We start from the raw sequence: 22,496 nt of genomic DNA on the forward strand, positions 1-22,496 counted from the left end.
GTCTTCGGACTTAGGCAGTCAGCAGTACTTTGATTATGCTTGGTCCACATTCAAAACATTATCTTCACAAGAGCTGGAAGCTTTTTTTATATATATAATATATTATCAAAGCTCTGATTCTGCAGGAGAGTGCCAAGTATTATCGTTAAACTACTATAATTAAACCACTATTTTTTTCTTGCAGATAAGGACTTATTTACGTGCAGAGTTGTACCAGTTTAATTTGAGGTGTGATTTTTTTTAACCCAATTTAGTTAAATCAATGCAAAAAAAGGCTATGTTGAGACTCTCATATTAGTTTAAACCAGGCTTATTTCAGTCCAAGTTAGTTTTAAGCAAAACCAAAACAAGCCACCCTTAAACTGAAATAAGAGTGTCCACTCAAGGGTGTGAACTGGGTTAATTAAACTAAATCAAGGTTGTATGTAAAGGAGGCCAGAAGTTTCATTTTCCTGTCCACCATGCAGTAACTTATATATAGATCTGCTTCAGTTTCTGTCATCAAAGAGTTGTCCCGAATCAGTTCAATGAATGGACAGATCTGTAGTTGCACAACAAAAGGTATTTGTGGGTACTGTTGAGAAAACAACGCATGTTTCAAATCAGACACTGGCTGGAGTAACAAGAGCTGCCTAAATTTAGTAGGTGTTCATGCGTAGCACATGCTGCTGTTGAACTCTAAGACAATGCAGCTATCCTGTTTTCTATGGTGCATCTTGCAAAACATCAACTCTCATGAGCTTTTTGGCAATTTAAAGAGAGTCTCTAGAAAGGGTTTAATTGTTTAGGTTCTTGTAAAAACACGCACAGTTATTAAACTTGTAAAGCTACAAGTTCAAGAGGTCCTAGAAGCAAAGCTGTTTCTCAAGCATGTGAGGCCTAGTATTTACCGATTTTGTTGCAGAAAATAGGTCTAATGATTTTAATAAAATAATAACTACTAGTTATTCCATTGTACCTTAGTTCTTGCTTCTTTGTATGAGACCAAACAATGTTAAAAACCTCTGTTAGACAACCACTTGAGACCAGCAAAAGTTAGTTAGTTCCTTCCCCAAATACATTTTATTGTTATGAATGAGTGTGCAGGAGGCTCATAATAAAACTGTGATTTGTACAAAATGGAAAATAGTACATATATGAGAGGATTTTGTCCTCTGCAACGTTGAACTTAATAAACTCTTATGCCAACAGTATTTGTATTTTTACATCTTATTTCTGTCTTACCCATCTCTACTGCCCCTTACCCTGCCTCTTTTGGTGGAAAAAAGCAAACCTTCCCACCAAAAATCCTAGCTCTTCTATTAAGATGTATTTGGCCTTACTGGGTACTACCTACGATTGAGGGGTGGTTCCTACACTAAGTCATTTATCAAATTCACAGGTGGTCTTCAGGCATCATAAGATAAAGCTGTCAGTTTCAGTTTTCATTCTTGCCTGGGTTTTTTCTCCAGGAGCATATGATTTCCATCGTCATAGTGCAGGTAAAAGTCCTTTATCTAGTTTGTAAGATCTGCTTTCTGTGCTTCAGAAAAGGGACAGTCTCAAACCGTTCCAGACTGACGAGGGAAGCCCTTCAAAGGCAAAGATATGCAACAGATATCTTTATGACATGCCTTACTAGTACAGTCTAGCTCTTGGGCTGGGAAATTAGCAATGGTCCCAGTGTGCCACCTGCATACCATATTTCATACATGCTGATTCAGATTCCTTTCTGAATGCAAAGCTGATATAACCCTAGGTATGACTTTGTCCTGAGTTTCTCTGATACCAGCCACAGTGGAGATTAGATTTTCTACCTCATTCTAACAGTGATCACTTGTTGTCCATCGATACTCTTACAGGTTTCTCTGGCCTAAGTCTTACAAAGGACCCAGTTTTGTGTAACTTGTATATGGGAGATATTCCTCCTCTGCAAAGGGCATGAACATTTTTTTAAAAAAAGAAGAAAAAGAAAAAGTTGTTACTTAACACACCCTGCTTTCTCGTAAAGGAGGAGGAGAATTGTATTTAAAACATTTGGGAATACTTTGGAACAATTTTAAGATGTGCAGTTGCTTAATAAAGATGGTCTTTAGTACAGGCTTTACAGTGACTTCAGTTCTATGTTTACCCCAATAGGAGGTCTTAGCATTCTGCATGTTATCCACCTAAAACAATAAGTAGATTAGAACTTTAGAATGTGTGCTCTTAGAGCCAGGATCTGGGTCTTCCTGTGTATGGAAAAAGTTTATAGCACATGTGGTGTACCGTTGCTTTCTGAATAATAAATAATTACATCCTACATGAGAAAAAGATGAATTAAAGAGATCGTAAATGTATGCTGTTAACAGCGCCCCTGACGGTCTTTTTTTTCCAATCTTTTACTATTACAGGAAACACCTATGATTATTACAATTGAAAGAGATTAATCTCTAGTTCTTGTTGTTTACTTTATGTACATTTGACAGCACTCTGTGAGTAATCATGAACACTGTTTCCTTTATATAGTCAGTCAGTTTCCCCTTCTTCTGAAAGTCTTACATATAGTGAAAGGGATGCGAGACATCTTTTTTTTTTTTTTTTAAAGGAAACGTAAACCACTAATATGGGCAAGGACACGTGTGTAATATCGTGTTAACTCTGAGAGCTCCAGCTGGGAGTGCCCCTTCAAATGGCACTTGGATTTTGTAGATTCTTGACTACTGTTGGAATGAAGACCATAAAAGTACCTAAGAAAAGGGCAGATGATTAACTATCCCAAATACTGAGCGAGGGTTAACCTGTTAGCTGGATGTGCTTCACTGCGCCTGTGTGCTGATGTCATCCTTTGACATCAATTTAATGTTCAGGGTTGCCTGATGCAGTCTCTTTCTGCAGATGCATGCTACCTGAACGTACTAGGAATATTTAGCAGCAGTTAATGCAGTTTTAACATAAGGCAATATTCTGAGGTGTGGTAAAAGCACTCATCCAGGCAGCTTGAGTGAGGAGCTATCCAATGCCACTCATTTGCAGTGAAGTTCCTGTGAGCCTTGCTGCACTGTGATTTGACTTCAGTTTTTGTCATCATTGTCATTTGTAGTTAAGAGAATTTCACTGTGAGGATTTAATAACCTGTCACTTACTCTTGTTCATTTTGATTATTATTTGAGTGCCACTGGAGTGCAAGAGAGTCTCTTTGGTATTTCTGGCTGGTGTTTGAAGACCTCTATTTGCTTCAGTTGTTTTTTGATTGTCAGGGGATCAGGCTGAATGTTCTAGGCATAGGCATTACCCAACTCGGTGGCTGGTTATGGGAAAATAGTTCTCTGATTGCCAATGGCCAGTTTGGAAAGTATAGTACCGATTGTAAGGATAAGTGCTAGCATCACCTCATTTCAAACTGTGACTTGGTGGTTCTTTTTAAAACTAGTTTTAAAACTAGTCTTTTTAAAACTAGTTTTTGAAACTACCTAGATTCAGCTTATGTTGCAAAGACAAGAGAAGTTTTTAATTGCTTTGGAGAAAATTAAGTGGGGAAAATTCTATCGCAGTTGAGGAAACCCAAGCTAAGGCAAGAACTGAATTATACTGCCATAGACTTCACTGCAGGATAATTTAGGCTTAATCTAAAACTATCACTGCTTTAAATTAACTCTATCAAAATCAGATTATTCAGCTAGATATTCTTACTAAACAATAAGTAGTGCTAAGTTTTAAGTACAGTAGTAGGAAAAAACAATGACAAGTGTCACTGCAAGGGGAAAATTGCGGACTGTCTTTCTCTGTTGAAGAATAGCTCTTTACTTGTAGGGAGTGCTTTGCAAGCAGGTGTTTTCTCTGAACAGAGATGCTTTGGTGTTGGTAGTTTCATTTGTGTGAGCTTCAGTTTGACTTCTGTGTTGTCTGTGCACGTCTGCAATTTGTCTTTTGCTGATAGCAGTGTAGTTTGCAGTAAACATTTATACTTTTTATATAGTATCTTCCATTCAGGAATCAGAAAGCACTTTACAGACAGAATGCACTTGATAAAACTCTTCCTCATCTCCTTTTTTTCATGATCCATGTCAAACTTAACTTCTCAGTAAGTGAATGTGGTAAATACACAATGGAAGACCTTTTAATGACCAGCAGAAATGGAAAAAGGAGCTGCTCTTCATGCTGTAAAAAGAAAGAGACTTCCCCCTCCAGTTTTAGAAATACCAAATCTTGTTTTTGTTGGAGAATTGCAGTAGGAGTTTTCTCTGCTCTGAATTTTTTGTGGCAAAAGTGTTGAATCTTTCATAATGAATTATTATCCTGAGTGGGTATTAGGAATTGAGAGTTAAATAGGTGATAATGTAAACAAAAATCAAAGGTTTTTTAAATCGTCTAACTAAAATCCCTTCCTCTTTTTGCTTCCTTAGGTTTCAGTTTCTTGTGATGTCATAATCCTACTAGTTCTCCAGGCTGCCGAGACTCTTCATCCAGCAGCAGGTAAGACAAGTTGTAATGGGCCAAGCTCCTTGGCCGGTGTCAGCATAACTCCAGTGTAGTCAATGGAACTATCCCAGTTTGCCTCAGCTGAGAGTTTGTCTCATTCTTCCTACTGTGTATGGTTTAAAACAACCAAAAACTATTTCCAGACCTTCTTTATTCATAAGCAGGAAACAAAAATAACACAAATCCGAATATTGAAGGTCAACTTTAAGGTAATTAGATGGCAGCAGGGAATAATGTATGTTATTGGGTCATCATCCTCTTTTCTGATAGGTGATGCAAGTATGTTATTTAGAGATGTGGAAATTCATTGCTTCCTTCCATTTTTGTGGTCATTCAGATTTTTCATCAGCTTTACCTATTCATGTAATTACTTGGAGTTTCTGCAATGCTATCCTCATTTGTTTTGGGTTTTCTTCCTGTCTCAAAGAAAAATACGAAAGTGTGGCATGTGGGTTTTGTTAATTTGTTTGTTTTTGGTTTGGTGTCTTGGTTTTGAATTTTGAGCTTTTCTTTTTGGCTGGCACGTGTGTGTACTGTTTTGATTTTAGTATCTGGCATGTCCAGTGGAATTTGTGAATACAAGGTGACTTTAGGAGCAATGACCATTTGCTGTGATTTAATTTTGTCCAACTAGGGGAAGAATCTACAATGAAGAAGATTGATTTGATATTCTGAGATGGTGGCAAAATGTTTCAGTTATCATATTTTAGATTTTGAGAGAGGCAAACTGAGATACTTAATAATGAGATACTTTATGCTAGCACCAACCGAGTTACATCTAGAACCAACTCTTATAAGCCCTTTGCTTTTAATTGTGGGCAGATTCATTTAATCTGGGGCAAATGGAAACAGCAAAGGACCATAGGGCATAAAGAAGTTTAGTAGATGTTCGTTCAGCTCTTTCCCTGATCCCCAAAAGGATTAATAATTAACGCCAGAACAAATGTTGGAAATACCTGCAATGACATTGTACTTCAGGATCATCCTTACTTTAGGATTTCTAATGCAGCTGAGTGAAAATAAATTCTTTAAGTCTCACCGCACAAAGGATTTCTAACTGAGAATAAAATATAGTCTGAGAAAAATGGAGTCAAACAAGTTGCTTAGGGTCCACCTACTTAAGACTGCCTGTCTCCCTGTACCATACTGTTGCAGTCAGCAGAGGTGCTTATGTTGGAATCCCCATGATTTAATAGAAAAGAGGTCAGTGGTAGAACGTACTCTGTAAGGAGCCCTGAGTTGTGGAACAGGCTTCTGTTTTGGTCCTGAGCAGTATGGGACTGATGATCTCCAGAGTGTTTTGTAAGGCCCATCATGTTCTCCTGGGTGTTTTGAAGATGGTGGATCAGGTTGGGAGTGATTATTTTTGGGGGATGGGAGTTTGGGTGAGTGAAAGACCTACTGTTTGGGCTGTGTCGGGATAGGGATTTGTTGGAGTTTTTCTTGGTTTTTTTGCTGCCCTTTTTTGTTTTATTAGGTGATATTATTGTTTTAATAATGCCAAAGGCACCGAGAGTAACAAATCGTAGGAAAGAGGGAATCATTTTATATCATTATATACTGAAATAAATATAATAAAATTAAAAAAAAATGTTACCAAAAGATATTGAATACTTCAAGACTCCACAGACTAAGTGTCTCTGTATAATTGAACTATTTAGACCTAAAAAGAACATGCTGGCATTCATATACAGTAACTCCTCACTTAAAGTCATCCCGGTGAATGTTGTTTCGTTGTTATGTTGCTGATCAATTAGAGAACATGCTCGTTTAAAGTTGTGCAACGCTCCCTTATAATGTTGTTTGGCAGCCGCCTGCTTTGTCCACTGCTTGCAGGAAGATCAGCCCGTTGGAGCTAGCTGGTGGGGGCTTGTAACCAGGGTGGACTGGCAGCTCCCCATAAGCTCCCATAAGTTCCCTGTGTGGCAGCTGCCCAGCAGGCTATAAATTGCTGGGCAGTTCAGCTGTCCCTCCCCATGCTGCCGTGTGCTGCTCTTTCCCTCTGCCTTGGAGCTGCTCCCGGGAGCCTCCTGCTTGTTGTGCACAGAGAGGGGGAAGAGGGGTGCTAATGTCAGGGTGTGTCATATAGCATAAGTCCCAATTCTGAACCTTAGCGTCCAAAATGTGGGTGCCTGCATGAAACCTCCAAGCTTAATTACCAGCTTAGATCTGATAGCGCTGCCACCAGCCAGAAATTCCAGTGTCTGGCTCACTCTGGTCTCCCCAAAACCTTCCCTGGGGGACCCCAAGACTCAGATGCCCTGAGTCTCACAACAAAGGGAAATAACCCACTTCCCTTCCCCCTCTTTACCTCCTCCCAGATCTTCCCGCCCTGGGTACACTAGGAGATTACCCTGCTTCAATTCCTTGAAACACAAACACCGAGAGATCAAGTGTCTCTCCCCCTCACCCAGAGGCTATACAAATTCAAGCTTAGTAACTCTAACACAAAGAGATTTCCCCCTCCCTTCGTTCCTTAGCCTTAACCAGAGAAAAAAAATCAAACAGGTCTTAAAAAGAAAGCTTTATATAAAAAGAAAGAAAAAGACATAAAAATGGTCTCTGTATCAAGGTGACAATATACAGGGTCATTGGCTTAAAAAAAAACAAAATGAATAAACAGCCTTATCCAAAAAGAAATACAATTTAACCATTCCAGCAAACTACACACATGTAAATACAAAAAACAATATAAGCCTATTGTCTTCTACCTTTGTACTTATACTTGGAAACAGAAGATTAGAAAGCCTGAAGATAGAGAGATCACTCTCAGAGCCGAGAGAGCAACAGAGACGAAACACAAAAAACACACCCAAAACTTCCCCCCTTGTGAGATTTGAAAAACCTTGTTTCCTGATTGGTCCTCTGGTCAGGTTGTTTGGTTCCCTTTGTTAACCCTTTACAAGTAAAAGAAACATTAACCCTTAGCTATCTGTTTACGACAGGGTGTCCCCCTCCCCCTGCTTCTGTCCCCTGCTCCTGTACCTCATCTCCACAAAGCAGGGCAGGGACATGACAGGGCTCAGGGTGGACGGAGCTAGTTGGCAGCAGTTGCTGTCTCAACTTGCTGACCTACTTAAAAAGGCAGGGTACTTAGAGTGGGGTCAGTGTACTTAAAGGGACAATGCATGTCTCTCTCTCATACACATGGTGTGTGTCTCTGTCACTCTCTGCCATGCTCTCTCCTCTCCCTCCATTCCTGCTGCCTTGTTGAGTGTGAGGCTACATTAACAACGTGTTAACCCTTGAGGGCTCAGCCGAATGGTAGTTCATCATTTAGCAGTAAGGCATTCCCTTGGAAATATCCCATGCTATTCCATCCTCTGACTTCACCTCCTCAACCAAGCTTCACAATCATCATTGCTGTGTACAGTATTAAATTGTTTGTTTATACACACACAAACACACACACTATAATATAGTCTATTGTCTGATGAAAAAAATTTCCCTGGAACCTAACCCCCCCATTTACATTAATTCTTATGGGAAAATTGGATTTGCTTAATATCATTTCGCTTAAAGTAGCATTTTTCAGGAACATAACTACAACTTTAAGTGAGGAGCTACTGTATGTGTGAAAATACAACTGTTTTGAGAGGATTTTGTTAAGAGAGTCAGTTTTATGTTATGTCAAGATCTGCAGCTGGATCACAAGTCCTTTGTGCTCTGATGAAAGAAGCACAGAATCTGGTCCAAGAGGTGAATATAGCTGAACAGTTTGGTAATAGCAATTTATTTGTAATTAATGTAATTAAATTTAACGTCCTTGTAGGGGAGAAAAGACCAAAGAAACATTAGCATTTAACTTCAAAAAAGGGAACTACACAAAAATGAGGAGGTTAGGAGGCATTTAGAGAAAATAAAAGACATCTTTTAAAAGTTGGAAGTAAAATCCTACTCAGGAAAATAGAAAGTAACAAACTCTGGCAAGTCAGATATAATGTATTAGGCAGGCCAAAAAAAAAATGTAAGACCAAATACATGTTTCTACTTACGTGTGTAAATTTAGATTTAGGAATCTAACATTGGGCAACCGGGTTTGGAAGTTTTGGCCTAGGGTTATGTATTTATTTGGGGAGGTCTTTTCCACATTGAGTAACTGAAACATAGAATCACAGAAATGTAGGGCTGGAAGTGACCTCAAGAGGTCATCTAGTTCAGCCCCTCATGCTAGGTCATCCCTGACAAGGGTTTGTCCAAACTCCTCCTTAGAAGCCTCCAATCACGGGGATGCAACAACTTCCCTTAGAAGCCCATTCCAATAGGAAGTATCTTCATAGTTATAAAGTTTTCCCTAATGTCTAACCTGAATATTCCTGGTTGCAGATTAATCCCATTAGTAGTCCTACCTTCAGTAGACACGAAGAATAAATCATCACAGTTTCTTTTTAACAGCCCTTAACATCCCTTATCAGGTCCCCCTCAGTCTTCTTTTCTCAAGACTAAACATGTCCAGTTTTTTTAATCTTTCCTCATAGGTCAGGTTTTCTAAACCTTTTATCACTTTGCTTGCTCTTCTCTGGACACTCTCTCCAATTTATCTGCAAATTCCTGAAGTTTGGTGCCCAGATTTGGACACAATACTCCAGCTGAGGCTTTGCCTGTGCCAAGTAGAGCAGGGCAATTGCCTCCTGTGTTTTACATATGACACTCCTGTTAATGGAAACCAGAAAATTAGTTTTTTGCAACTGCATCACGTTGTTGACTCGTGTTGAATTTGTGATCCAGATCTTTTTCAGCAGTACTACCACTAGTTGTGCACCTACCTTTTAGTAATTTCATCTAGACTGTATTTCCCTAGTTTGCTTATGAGAAAGTCATGTGGGACTCCATCAAAAGCCTGACTAAAATCAAGATATATCCTGTCTACTGCTTCTCGTCTATCCACTAGGCCAGTGACCCTATCAAACAAGGAAATTAGGTTGATTTGTCATGGTTTATTCTTAATAAATCCATGCTGGCTATTTCTTATGAGCCTATTAGCCTAGAGGATACAAATTGATTGTTTGATAATTTGTTCCGTATCGAAGTTAGGCTGACTGGTGTATAATTTTTAAAGATATATGCTATGTTTGCCTTTCCTCAGTATTCTGGGACTTGACTTGATCCGTCCTCCATGAGTTCTCAAAGATGATTGCTTCAGTTAGGTTTTGAAGTACTGTAGGATTAATTTAATCAGGCCCTGCTGAAACATCTGAAATTAAGTTTCGTACCCTTTCTTTGGCTTTCTCTGCAATAAGGAATAGCTCTGTATGAGATTGAAAAAATCAAGGAACTTTGAAAATAACATTTGACATGCATGCTGTGAAACCTTACTACATGTTATGATGCATATTTGTGTTTGGCCCCCTGAATGTGATCCCATGCAATGTGTTCACCTTCGCAGACAGCTCCTTGGTGTTGCTGAGCTCTGTGTCTTCCCCATGAGTAGAACTTCATGTTACCATGGTGATAGAATGCCATGAAAATTTAGGATGATATGATCAAAATCTATAAAATCATGAATGGTGTGGAAAAAATGAATAGAGAAGTGTTAATTACTATTTTTGACAATAAAAAACCTGGGTCACGTGATGAAATTAGTAGACAGCAGGTTTAATACAAACAAGAGGAAGTACCTTTTTCTTCTTCGAATGATGGTCCCTATTGTATTCCACTGAGGGGTTATACATGTGCACCATGTAACTGGAGCCGAAGAATGTGAAAGTAGAGGTGATAAAGGGCCAGGCAGACCCACAGCATCTCCAGGTCCTTCTCACCACTATATGGTCCCAGTCAGAACTATTAGTGTCCTCTTGTTTGTAACGCACCTTTAAAAGAATATAGTTTTATATAGTTTTGTTTTGGGGTTTTTTTGGTAGTATTTAGCTGCTTTTACATAGTTTTTAGAATGGGCATGTTCATGGGAAATGCAAGGAATCCTATCAAACAGTAGGAAAGACTCCATTATGTGTTCCTACTGAGCCAAATGGAACCGCTTTGCCTCCTGGGCCCAACAGACAGGACTTTCCGCAGAGGATCCTTCCTCCCCAGCCTTGCAACTCTGACTGTCTGGCCAGGATGCAGCCAGAGTTTTTATAGAGGGCTTTCATACCCAGAACTCTTTGCAGAGAAAGAAAGTCCCTCCCCTGTCTCTGAGTGATTGGCTAGGCAAACTGTCAATCATCTTCCTTTACTCCTGGGTCTTATAAAGACTTCACCCATCACACACAATTATTATTTTTTCAATGAGTATGATTCTGCCCCAGCAGGAGAGAAGATAATAGAAGATCTTTGGCAACTGTATATTTTAATTGCTCGCGCTCTCTCTCTCTCTCTCTCTCTGAAACTGTAATACTTACCATATGTGTGTATAGATAGATCTCTTAAAGGGCTTAAAAAGACAGACAGATCTAAATTTTCAAAAGAGGGGTCAATATTTTGGGTGCCTAACATTCAACTCCTTTTCTCCTGAAGTTAGGTATCCAGGTTTAGAGATTGCACAGAGAATTTGGGCTTGCATGATTTGTACAAGGTCACACACTGAGTCAAAGGCTGAGCTCACATTTGAACCCAGCATGCCAATCCTCGTAGCCTACTCTGTTTGATGCTGAGTCCATACAGGATACAATCAGGTTGTTGTTTATTCTTTGGGACTTGTTATATGTCCATCCAAGGCCTTAATTAGCGTGCTGGCCTTAGTTATTGGACAGTATTCCACATCACAGAACCAGCACTGATGATTAAAAACTATTGTTAACCTATGCTGACGAAAGATCTGGACGCAGTGAATGGTAGAGTTTGCTTTTTTTTTTAAATGGTTTCTCTAGATAAGACCTCTTAAAGGGTTTGATCATGCAAAATGCTGTGTACACTGCTCCCAATCCAATCAGCAAAGCGCTTCAGCATATGCATTACTTTCAGATCGTGCTTATTATTGTAGGTCATGATCCTGCAGTGATAAGTACCATATTTTTCTGTTTAAAAAAGTGGAGAGTTTAAAAAAAAACACTAGGTGGCGCCTGAAAGTTGTGTACTGAGACATTGCACAACCTTCCTGAGCATTACTAGATCAAGAAAGAGTTTATGCAACTCACTATGGCTAAAAGAGGCAGAATCCTTTTGCAAATACTTTATATACACACACTCAAAAAAGTAGAGTATCTAACCCTTTGGTTTCAGTTAATTTTTCTATAACTAAATTGAGGCTCTGAACTAAAGAGTTTACAGTGCTCTAAAAGTCCATTTAAAATAATGCCTGCAGTAAAGGGAAAAGCATAAGAGAGAGTGAATTTGCTTGCTCATCACGTTTTGTAAAAATATTTTATCTCTAGGTTTTTGCACAAGTTCTGTTTTTCAATCTGAATTTTTTAAAATCTTAAACGTAACTCTAGAGAACAATTATATCCTAAATTGAGCAACTGTCCGTTAAACTTTAAGATGGGCATGTGTAATACTAGAAAATTGGTATAATACTATCCATTGACAATCTCCCAGGGAAGAGATGACAAGGGAGTTGAATTCATGGGTACAATATTTTTCACGTTCTAATTCTATAATCAGAGTATTGCAGCTATCTCATTTAAACAAACAAAAAAGATGGACAGCTTGATTTTGCAGGATGTATTGTGTTAATTTTGATAATAGCTAGGAATGTATTTAAGTTCATCTCAGGATATTTCTCTCAATAAACATTAAGCATATCTGTCTTGTTTAAAATGAATCCAGGATATTTTCATTGACTTTTTTATTATTATTTTTTTTAAGATGCAAGAATGCTACAGTATTATAATTTATGGCCTAATAGCACTTAATGGATCAGAAAATCAGGTTAAATACACTGTACATTCATTTATCTTCCTTCTGCTGTTAAAGGAGCAGTGGGTAGTGATTGTTATGATGGCTTATTAACAACTGCTGTTTTAAGCTCCTGAACATGAGTTCAAGGCGAAAGTGGAAACTATAACAAACACTACGCTTGTGCAAGAATATTTTAGATCCTATCAAAAATGTATTAAAGGCCTAATTCTTTCATTTGCTCCTACAGCTGTATATGGTTACCTTTATCAGAGGGGTAGCCATGTTAGTCTGGATCTGTAAAAGTAGCAAAGAATCCTGTGGAACCTAATAGACTAACAGACGTTTTGGAGCATGAGCTTTCGTGGGTGAATACCCGCTTCGTCGGATGCATCCAACGAGGCGGGTATTCACCCACGAAAGCTCATGCTCCAAAACGTCTGTTAGTCTATAAGATGCCACAGGATTCTTTGCTGCTTTTATGGTTATCTTGACTCCTGTAGTAATTATGGGTGAATTTTATTGTGGAAGCTTCATTGTGTGTACTCAGGCCTGTCGAAAGATATTTGGGGACCCACTACGTCATGTATGCTGGGGCCCCACCCTGTCTCTCTTCATCCCCATTTCACCCCAGTTACTGACATTTTGGGGCCCCTGAGCTTGAGGTCCCAGTACAATTATCCCCTCTTTTCCTCCATCTTGTCAATATATTTGAAAATATAGAAAAACATCCAAAAATATTTAATAAATTGGTATTCTATTGTTTAACAGTGCGGTTAAAACTGCGATTAGTCGTGATTAATTTTTTTAATCCTGATTAAATTTTTTTAGTTAATCACATGAGTTAACTGCAATTAGTCAACAGCCCTAATTTTAAGTAAAGAAGATGGGCCAAGATCTTCAGCTGGTGTTAACAGCATAATTCTATAGACTCCTATACTAATTTATATAGCTAAGGATTTGGCCCTATATCTGAATTGTATAATGTCGTCAACTCTTGCATGTTATTGAGTCTACTGATGTTGGATGTTTTACTTGAAGCTCCAGTTCCTAGAGGTATATGTATATGTGCGAATCTCAACTTCACCAAAAAAAAAAAAAAGTTTCTAGTTTTTAGGATTCCAAAGAAAAGCTTGAAAATATGAGCTGAATATAGCCTAGCAGCTCAGAAACCAGAAGCCAAATAAAAAGAAACCAACATATTTATTTTAATCTTTGTTCCGTATGCATGCAGGAGTTTGCCCACGTGCAGCAAGATGCAGGATGAGGGCTACTGATGAATTGTTATAAATTTGGAATGCAGAGGAATGCTATTAGTTTTTTTCTTCCAAGCTTCCTTTCTTATTTTCTCAGTCAGTCAGTTTCTAGCAGTTGGGAAGAACTAGATACTTCTACTTTTAAGATCATAATTTAAGTGGAAGACAATTTAAAGAAAATCTCTGTTGCCTCTTTTTTTGTTCTCGTTACCGAGCAGATATTTGGGGAGTTAAAATCTCCCCTAATGACATTATTCTAAAACTCTGTCTAGGAATTGTTTGGCTCTCTGACTTCTTCAGCCCTGCTGCCCTTTAACAAATGTTTACAGTAGCTTTTGGAGTTAGATTGTGATTTGACTGAATCTTCCCTGAGTACAAGTCTGCATGTAGCTGTGCTGTCTACGAGCAGAGTCACAAATCACTTTCTAGTCTCTGTATTTGTCCGGCAGGGGAGTAACCTGCAGCTGCTATGTACCAATAATAGATAACTCCATTCTCTGTGCTACCTCAGCTGCACTGACCAGTACATTTGGGGAGCAGAGGCAGAGTGCCACCCATTTCCCATCCCTTCCTGTACGTGGAGCATTGTCTGTGCAGGCGAGGAAGGAGGAACTTTATACTCCTTTATGACCGTATAGGCATGTAAGACCACTGTAATCTTGCCCTTAGACTTTATTCCTTCTTCTCTTGCTGTCCCTTGGTGTCAAAGATATTTACAATGTCATGTAAACACAGCCATCCATTTCTTCTTTCTCCTGCCTATGGATTATATCCAGCTTCACTGATGTGAAAATAATCATCCACAGTATGCCCACTAGATGAAGATCTGCTGATATTTAGTGATGGCTTCTATTTCTCCTTGCTTGTTTTTTCATTACAATCCTGCATGGATATTTCAAGATATCTATTAATTTCTCTTTGAATTTGTTTTGTTTTGGAACTGCTTTGTCTTCTACCATATATTGCCTGACCAAAGTAACTGCCAGATTGAGTTATGCAAACCCACTTCCTGAACTCTTTTCCTTTCTTTCCTAGTCTAACGCCCACCCGCTATGAGTATTGAGTGTGTTGAATGTAGGAGGAGTTTGATACTTCCTCTTCTTAACAGTAGTCTGTCCAGTCCAAACAAGCTAGTTGATTCCTTTCTGATGGCTGGACTGTTTCACCATTTGAGTTAATATGAATTTTATTGCAAGTCTGAGCCAAAAAGATGACAGACCCTATTGTGTCAGGTGCAGCAAGTATATTTAAAAGCTACTACACGCTGCATAATAATATTTACCCCTGAGTGCATTCTGCCCCCCAAAATTAAAAATTCTGTGCACAATATTTTAAAATTTTGCAAGTTTTATTTGTCAATAAATAAATGCAGAGGTTCCAGCATGGCAGTGGGGAGCACAGGCCACTGGCTTTTTGAAGGTGGGAGATCACCCTGCAGCCTCCTCATCCTCCATCCTGGGGACACGGACTCTGTGGTGAGGCTGCACCCTACCCTAACACAGCATAAGACCTGGGCCTACCCCAGAAACAGCCTGAGAGCCTGCCCCTCTGCGCCAGGCGCACCGGATGTGGGGCACGGAGGCTCAATCATAGAATCATAGAACTGGAAGGACCTCAAGAGGTCATCTAGTCCAGTCCTCTGCATGCAAGGCAGAACTAAGTATTATCTAGACCATCCCTGACATGTGTTTGTCCAACCTGCTCATAAAAATCCCCAAAGATGGAGATTCTGCAACCTCCCTAGGCAATTTATTCCACCCTGATAGTTAGGAAGTTTTTCCTAATGTGTTTTTCCTAATGTCCGACCTAAAGCTTGCTGCAAGTTAAGTTAAGCCCATTGCTTCTTGTCCTGTCCTTAAAGGTTAAGAACAATTTTTCTCCCTCCTCCTTGTAACAACCTTTTATATATTTGAAAACTGTTATGTCCTCTCTCAGTCCTCTCTTCTCCAGACTAAACAAACCCAGTTTTTTCAATCTTCCCTCACAGGTCATGTTTTCTAGAAAAAGTTCTAAACTGAGAAAGAATAAGCAAGAGATTGAGGCTCTTGATATTATTTAAGTTCTTCTAGGTACCCCAGAACTGTTGCACCCCGTTTATATTAAAACAAAATTTACTAGGTCAATGCCATTTGTTAATAGCTTCAGATTTTAAACTCAAATACATTGTAAATGATTTGAGGAATTCGTTCAGCAATTAATTTTCTTGTAATGTCAACTTGTTATATTTACAAAACAGAAATTTCTAGGAACAGTATCCCTGAACTATTAGTTCACTGTATATTTTGTTCTGTGTAAAGGCAAGCATCTGCTAACACTCTAGTGCTGGCACACTCAAATCATTTTGCAAAACAACCATTAATACCTTTATACCTCCTACCACAAATGTTACCATGTGTTACTGTATTAAATTTCCAGTAGGAGAGCACTTTACTTGGGGGGCGGGGGAGGGATAGCTCAGTGGTTTTAGTGAGTTCAATCCTTGAGGGGGCCATTTAGGGATATGGGGCAAAAATCTGTTGGATGATTTATTTGGGAATTGGTCCTGTTTTGAGCAGGGGATTGGACTAGATGACCTCCTGAGGTCTCTTCCAACCCTGGTATTCTATGATACTTGGTCAAAACCAGTTAATTGTTCTTGCTCTGTTGTTGTTGTGTATGAAGGCCAGTTGGTTGAGATTAAGAGCAGTTTTGTGTCTAAATCCCCTACTAAGCTTTGAAAAATCTCAGCTCTCTGATGCAAATGGGATGTGGAGAGCAGGTTGATTAGAGTTGGTTGGTTCTGTAGGATTAGAGATCATATAGCACTTTGCAAACATTGAGTTAAGCCTCACCATTCCCCTGAGATCAGTATTCTACCTATTTTACAGATACCTCAGTTCATCTTTAGAAGATGAAATGCTGACCCTAATGAAATCAGTGGTGGTTTTTCTATTGAATTGAGTGGAAACAGGATTTCACTCAAAGAGTGTAATCAAATATTGCAACATCTTTCTACAAGGTACAGTTTACTCACATGGATTAAGTAAATGTATCAGACCAAATTAATTTCTGGTTGACCACAGTCTTCATCCTGGATCTTTAGATGGAGGCCCGAGCCATGGAGCGCCTTGACGATAAGAACCAACACCTTGAACTCGACTCTGTATTCTGTGGGAAGCCAGTGCAAAGAGTGGAGCACAGGTCTGATGTGCAGTAGACATGGAAAGTGGTCGGTCTTGTCTCTTTTAATTTTTGAGAATATTTGGAATTAGCAGTGTATATGTGTGCAACATACATGGTTTTATTTTACTTCGATGGTAATTGAGACACACGCATTGCTGTAACCGTTTTGGAGGAAATGAAATGAATAATTCCCAAATATTTCCAAGTGGGAAAAGAGTTTGTGAAAGGAAGGGAAAATATTAATGATGGGTGAAGAAAATGGTTGCCACTGGAAATAAATGTCGTGTTCCTCTCATATACAACAGTTTGTTTTTTTCTTTGAAAGCTCATATTTTTTTGGTGCGCAGGAGAGAGAAATTTTGTAGACCTTCCCTGATCATTTAAAACACAGAAATTCAAAGACTGTACTATTTCTTGGATAGTCTTAGATAAATAAAATTAAAAACTGAGAACAAAAAAGGGAGCAATCAATGAAAATTCAAAAAGAGAAATAAAGAATAGTTTGTCATTTACTTAAACAGGAAAGAGAGCTTCATTAAAAATTAAATAAGAATTGTTACTGTGTTAGTTACATGTGGTGACAGTCTTTCCCAAATTTCTGCCAGCTGACAGTATTGTTTAGTCACAGCATGTCCTCCATTAAACCATCACTTCTGTGAAAGTTAGAAAAGCTCATTAGTGGCTCTCTGCTGTGAAACAAGAAGAAATACATTCACTATCTGGTCAGTAATTAGTACCAATTAATTTCCTTTCTTCATTATAGTAAGCTAAAAGAAATTCTGCAGGTCAAGTTACCCCAGAGCTAAATAAACTATTTAATTAAAAACATACTCTTTTTTTCATTTATATATATTTTATCATCTTGCATTTTAATTGTAATTGAAATATAAGGAATTGAGCTTCTCTGCCTGGAGAGAGAAGGGAAAATCAATGAGTTGGCCAAGTTAAGCTTCTTTATGGTACCCCTGCTTCGTGGTTGAGACAACTCACCTCATCAGATCATTAACAATATCAGCGTCTCAGTGATCAATCCTTCTGTATTTGTTTATGTTCTTATGGTATTTCTTAATGAGTAGCTTAGAAATTTGACTAGTGTGCTATGAGGTGAAAGATGCTGAATAAATTGCCTTAACATTACCTCATTCCTTTTCATGTACTAGTATTCCATGTGGACATAAGAAGATACCAGCCTAACTCCCAATAAAGTCAATTTGAAAAACTCCTGTTGAAATCAAAGGGAGGTGGATGGGGCGCGTATAGTCTGAGATGCCAGTGTTCTACTTGAGGATCATAACAGTTTAGGTTTAGATCTGTTTATCATTTGCATCAGTTCTTTGACACAGCAATTCAAGCTACATCACCAAGTATGCAAAAGGTGGTTTGCTGCAGTAGATATGGCAAAGAATACTGACTTGTCCATTAAAATGTTGGCTTTGCCACAGTTATCTTGGCAAGGCAGATTCGTTAATACTGTTCACAGTGGTAACAAGACAAATTCTGGTAAAATCCTGCCGTTCTGACATACACATGGCACCCATAGAAAACATATACCCACTGAAATCTTAGACCACCTGGGAGTTGCCATTCAAATCTCTGGAGTTTTGCTTTTGCAAGTAGACAATGTTGCTGTGGTATTTCTTACACTTAATATTCTTCTTCGAGTGCTTGCTCATGTCCATTCAACTTAGGTGTGTGTGCATACCACATGCACCGGTGGTTTTTCCCTCAGCAGTATCTGTAGGGGACTGGCTCCGGCACCCCCTGGAGTGGTGCACACATGCTGCGGTATATAGGGTGCCACCGGTTCCCCCCCCACCCTCAGTTCCTTCTTGCTGCCAGTGATGGTGCTGGGACTGTTGCTGCTTCAGGTAGTCTGTTGCTAGTTGTTCTTGTGTTATCTAGTTATCTCTTGTATTATACTGTATATAGTTTTCGGTTAGTGTTTTTAAACCCCTTAGCTATAGTTAGAGACTTTGTAGGTCCCAAATGGGACTTTGCCTCGGGATGGGGCATGCCCCGGTCCCCAGGCTTTAAGACCTGTGATCACTGCAAGAGGCCCATGCTAGTTAATGATCCACACGGCAGTTGTCTGCGTTGCTTGGGCAAAGGACACGTTAGTGAGAAGTGCAAATTTTACAAGACCTTCAAGCCAAGAACTAAGAAGGAGCACAATGTTGGTTTAAGGGCGTTCTTTATGGAGTTGGTTCACCCTGGCACCGGAGCAACGGTCCAACTTGGCGCTGAGTACTGTAAGCTCGGTATGTGGCGCCCCATCGGACCATCCATTGGCCGGCACCAGTCCCTATCTGTGGCTCCAACCAAGAAGCCCAAGAAGGCGGGGTGAGGCCAGTCTCCAACCTCCCACAAGGCGAAGAATAAGACTGGGTGTAAGCAAGGTCCCATGCTGGGCAGCTCTTCACTCATGTCGGGATCTCAGGCCCAAGCTCCAGTGGAGCAATGTAGCCCAACCTGCTCCCCACCAGCTACCCCGGATAGCCCGCTGGGTGGCCGAATGGGGCACTTCCCCTTCGCATTCTTCAGTGCAGTTGATCTTAGACTACATGCTTCATTTGAAGTACCAGGGCCTGGCACACTTCTCTATCAGGGTGCATCTGGCCGCCATTTCTGCCTTTCATCTGCCAATCCAGGGGCAGACGGTGTTCTTGCATGATACAAGAGTCAGGTTCCTCAGAGGCTTCGAGAGAGTTTTTCCTTAAGTTCGATCTGCGGCCTGTCAGTGGGATCTCAACTTGGTGTTGTTGAGGCTCACGGGCCCGCCCTTTGAGCCTTTGGCCTCATGCTACCTGTCTCATCAATCATAGAAGGTAGCTTTCCTCGTGGCAGTGACATCGGCGAGGTGAGTCTCTGAGCTGCGAGCCCTGACCTTAGAACCACTGTACACAGTCTTCTTTAAGGACAAGGTCCAGCTCCGTCCCCACCTGGCCTTCCTTTCCAAGGTGGTGTCCTGGCTTATATGGAAAGTAGACATCTTCCTTCCGGTCTTCTCCCCTAAGCCCCATAAGACTAGTGAAGAGAGGCACCTTCACGCTTTGGACGTAAGGAGGGCCCTGGCTTTCCACGTAGATCGGACAATGGCTTTCCATAAGTCAACTCAGCTTTTCATCTGTGATAGGATAAAGGGCCTCCTGGTGTCCACGCAGAGGATTTCTGACTGGATCACTTCTTGCATTTGGACCTGCTATAAGTGGGCGAGAGTCTCTCCGCCACCGATCATCACTCGACCAGAGTGCAGGCATCTTTGGTGGCCTTCCTGGCACACTTTCCAATCCAGGATATCTGTCGAACTGCGACATGGTCCTTGGTGCACATGTTCATGGCCCACTACGCTGCCATCCAGCAGGCCAGGGACGATGCTTGGTTCGGCAGGGCTGTGTTGCAATCTACACGTCCGTGAATTCCTACCCACCTCCGAGGGGCACTGCTTGAAAGTCACCTAAGTTGAATGGACATGAGCAATCACTCGAAGAAAAGACAGTTACCTTTTCCGTAACTGTTGTTCTTCGAGGTGTGTTGCTCATGTCCATTCCACAACCTACCCTCCTTCCCCACTGTTGGAGTTTCCGGCAAGAAGGAACTGAGGGTGAGGGGAACCCATGATGCCCTTTATACTGTGGTCTGTGCCTGCCCCTATAGATGCTGCTAAGGGAAAAACTTCCAGCACCAGTGCATGTAGCGAACACACACACCTAAGTTGAATAGACATAAGCAACACATCTCGAAGAACACCAGTTACAGAAAAGGTAACTGTCTTTTCATAGGCCTGGAAGGGTTTGATTTTTATCAGTAAATGTCAGAAAACAGATTGATGATAAAAATTGACAGATAGGCAAAGTAAGAGAAATGCTGCCTGAGAACTTCTAGGGGTTTGATATAGGGATATTTACTTTGTATGTGTTGATATGTGATGTTGAAAATTTGTGTTTTAACAATTATAAAGCTTCATTTTGATTCACAGTCTATCATTACATAATTGTTTGACATCTGCCTGCAATTGTAAAAGTTTAAATTGATAAAAATAAGTGCAAAATAAACGTAGACATTATATATTGAAATTACAAAAAAAAAACCTTGAATTTTGCCAAGCTTATTGGTGTAGAGACAGTATAAATACTTTCCTAATGTTTAATTACTTGTAAAGACATTTGTAAAGATTTTGATGATCACCACCGTAAATGTATAATTTTGTAGGTGCTCCATTAGTGTTAATGCAACATGTAAGGTTAAGAAATTATGCAGGCAACTGTCAATGTTCCCAAAGTTAAGAGCAGGAATTGGTCTTATTTTTACATACTGTTTTGTAAAGAATCTAGGAACATAGGGAGAGGGAGAGCGGAAGTAGATGTAAGAGAGAAGGCACAATAAAATAGTTTGGGGGGGGTTGCATTTTTAAAGATGAAAATTTGCCACTAATTCTATAACTAAATTTGAAAAAAATTATGTGTAAAAACCAAAAGCAACCCCCGTTGCCCTCCAATTTTTTTTGACGTTTTTACAGTTGATTACATTTTTCTGCTGCAAGCCTGCATTGGGTGTACAGAGAATATTGTGTTTCCAGCAACAGAATATAAAAAGATAGCCAGCAGGAACAGGCTGAAAAAATATTTTGACAACAATTCTATCGGTAAAATTTCTCTTTCACAATCACCCTGGAGGTATCTCTGTTGTCAATGGATCTGGAACATAAGCTTTAACAAGAATAGTCTGGTGATGTTATACAGCATGTGTGATTCATTGTAATCTACCATACTTTGTCCAATATTTTGGAACATAACTCTTCTTTTCTCCTACTTTTGTATCAATTCTTTATTGTGCATGTGCCTGACAATTCCTTGTAATTTAACAAGCTTGTGAATGTTTCAATTTTCTTTTCTCTTTTTGTAGTAATGCTGCTTTAAAAAATACCTTATTTATCTATATTATCATTTCTTTGTCTGAGATGGACAGTCTAAATAGATTGGAAGATATCATTTAGCTCTACTGAGATTATAGAAGAGTTGCTACTTCTCCTGATGTGATGTACTTCATAAATTGCATTTACAAGAGTTGCAGTTCTGTGCAATGTATATTAATGTAACTATTCTTTTGTTACTCTTATGGGATTGCAAGACTAAGGCTTTAGTCATTTTTAAAATCTCTTGCAGATGCTTAGCATTTCACACCAGGAGTAATCCTGATGTTTTCAGTGGCACTACTCAAAGGGTAAATTTAAGCATGTGTACAATCCTTGCAGGGTGAGAGCCTGAATCCCCAGCCATCTCTCCAAAACGTTAGCCTTAGAGAGGCTTGTCAGACCTGACTTTTTCTTCTTATACAGAATGTGCCTTCTCTTCCAAGCTGAATTGCAAATGCAACAGTGGTCATGCTAATTTTGCAGGCACCTCATTACCTTTTGTGGTTTTGTGGTCAAGAGAGCGTTTTTTATACTACTACTGTTGATACACTATTGATAGCAGCGTGGAATGGTTATTGGAGACCTGTTAATAGTTTTGCATCAGGAGTTGAGATCATTGCCCTTAGTGTATAGAGTCGTATGAAGAACACGGAAATGTCGTGTAAACTTTCCATTAGACCTGGCTACGTTTATTTGTATATGAGCAATTCCCTGTGCAGGAAACAATCAGCTGCCATGCTATTGGTTATATATTAAGAAAAAAGGATAAACATAAAAGCCTAAAGATTCAACTAAATGAATTCTATTAATGTTCAGTTAATAAGTAAGCAATGATAGTATAGTGCAAGATACCATTAACTTATTTATGTGTTCATTTGAACTTTTAATTGGATTTCTCCAGTGTGGTAACGCTGTAAGTAGCCAAGAACTTGAAAGAAAAAATTAGGGAA

General features: G+C 39.5%; 1 protein-coding gene across 6 annotated transcripts in view; it reads left to right on the forward strand.

The window, feature by feature from the left end:
• Positions 1 to 22,496, forward strand: part of BBX (BBX high mobility group box domain containing) — a 222,169-nt gene that overhangs the window by 80,936 nt on the left and 118,737 nt on the right. For all 6 annotated transcript variants that reach the window (XM_075072610.1, XM_075072619.1, XM_075072608.1 and 3 more), the window contains one exon: positions 4,365 to 4,434. The gene's annotated coding sequence lies outside the window, so the exon portion shown is untranslated. The remainder of the gene's footprint in view (positions 1 to 4,364; positions 4,435 to 22,496) is intronic.

The sequence above is a fragment of the Chelonoidis abingdonii genome, chromosome 1 (genome assembly GCF_003597395.2).
Source record: "Chelonoidis abingdonii isolate Lonesome George chromosome 1, CheloAbing_2.0, whole genome shotgun sequence".
NCBI lineage: Eukaryota > Metazoa > Chordata > Testudines > Testudinidae > Chelonoidis > Chelonoidis abingdonii.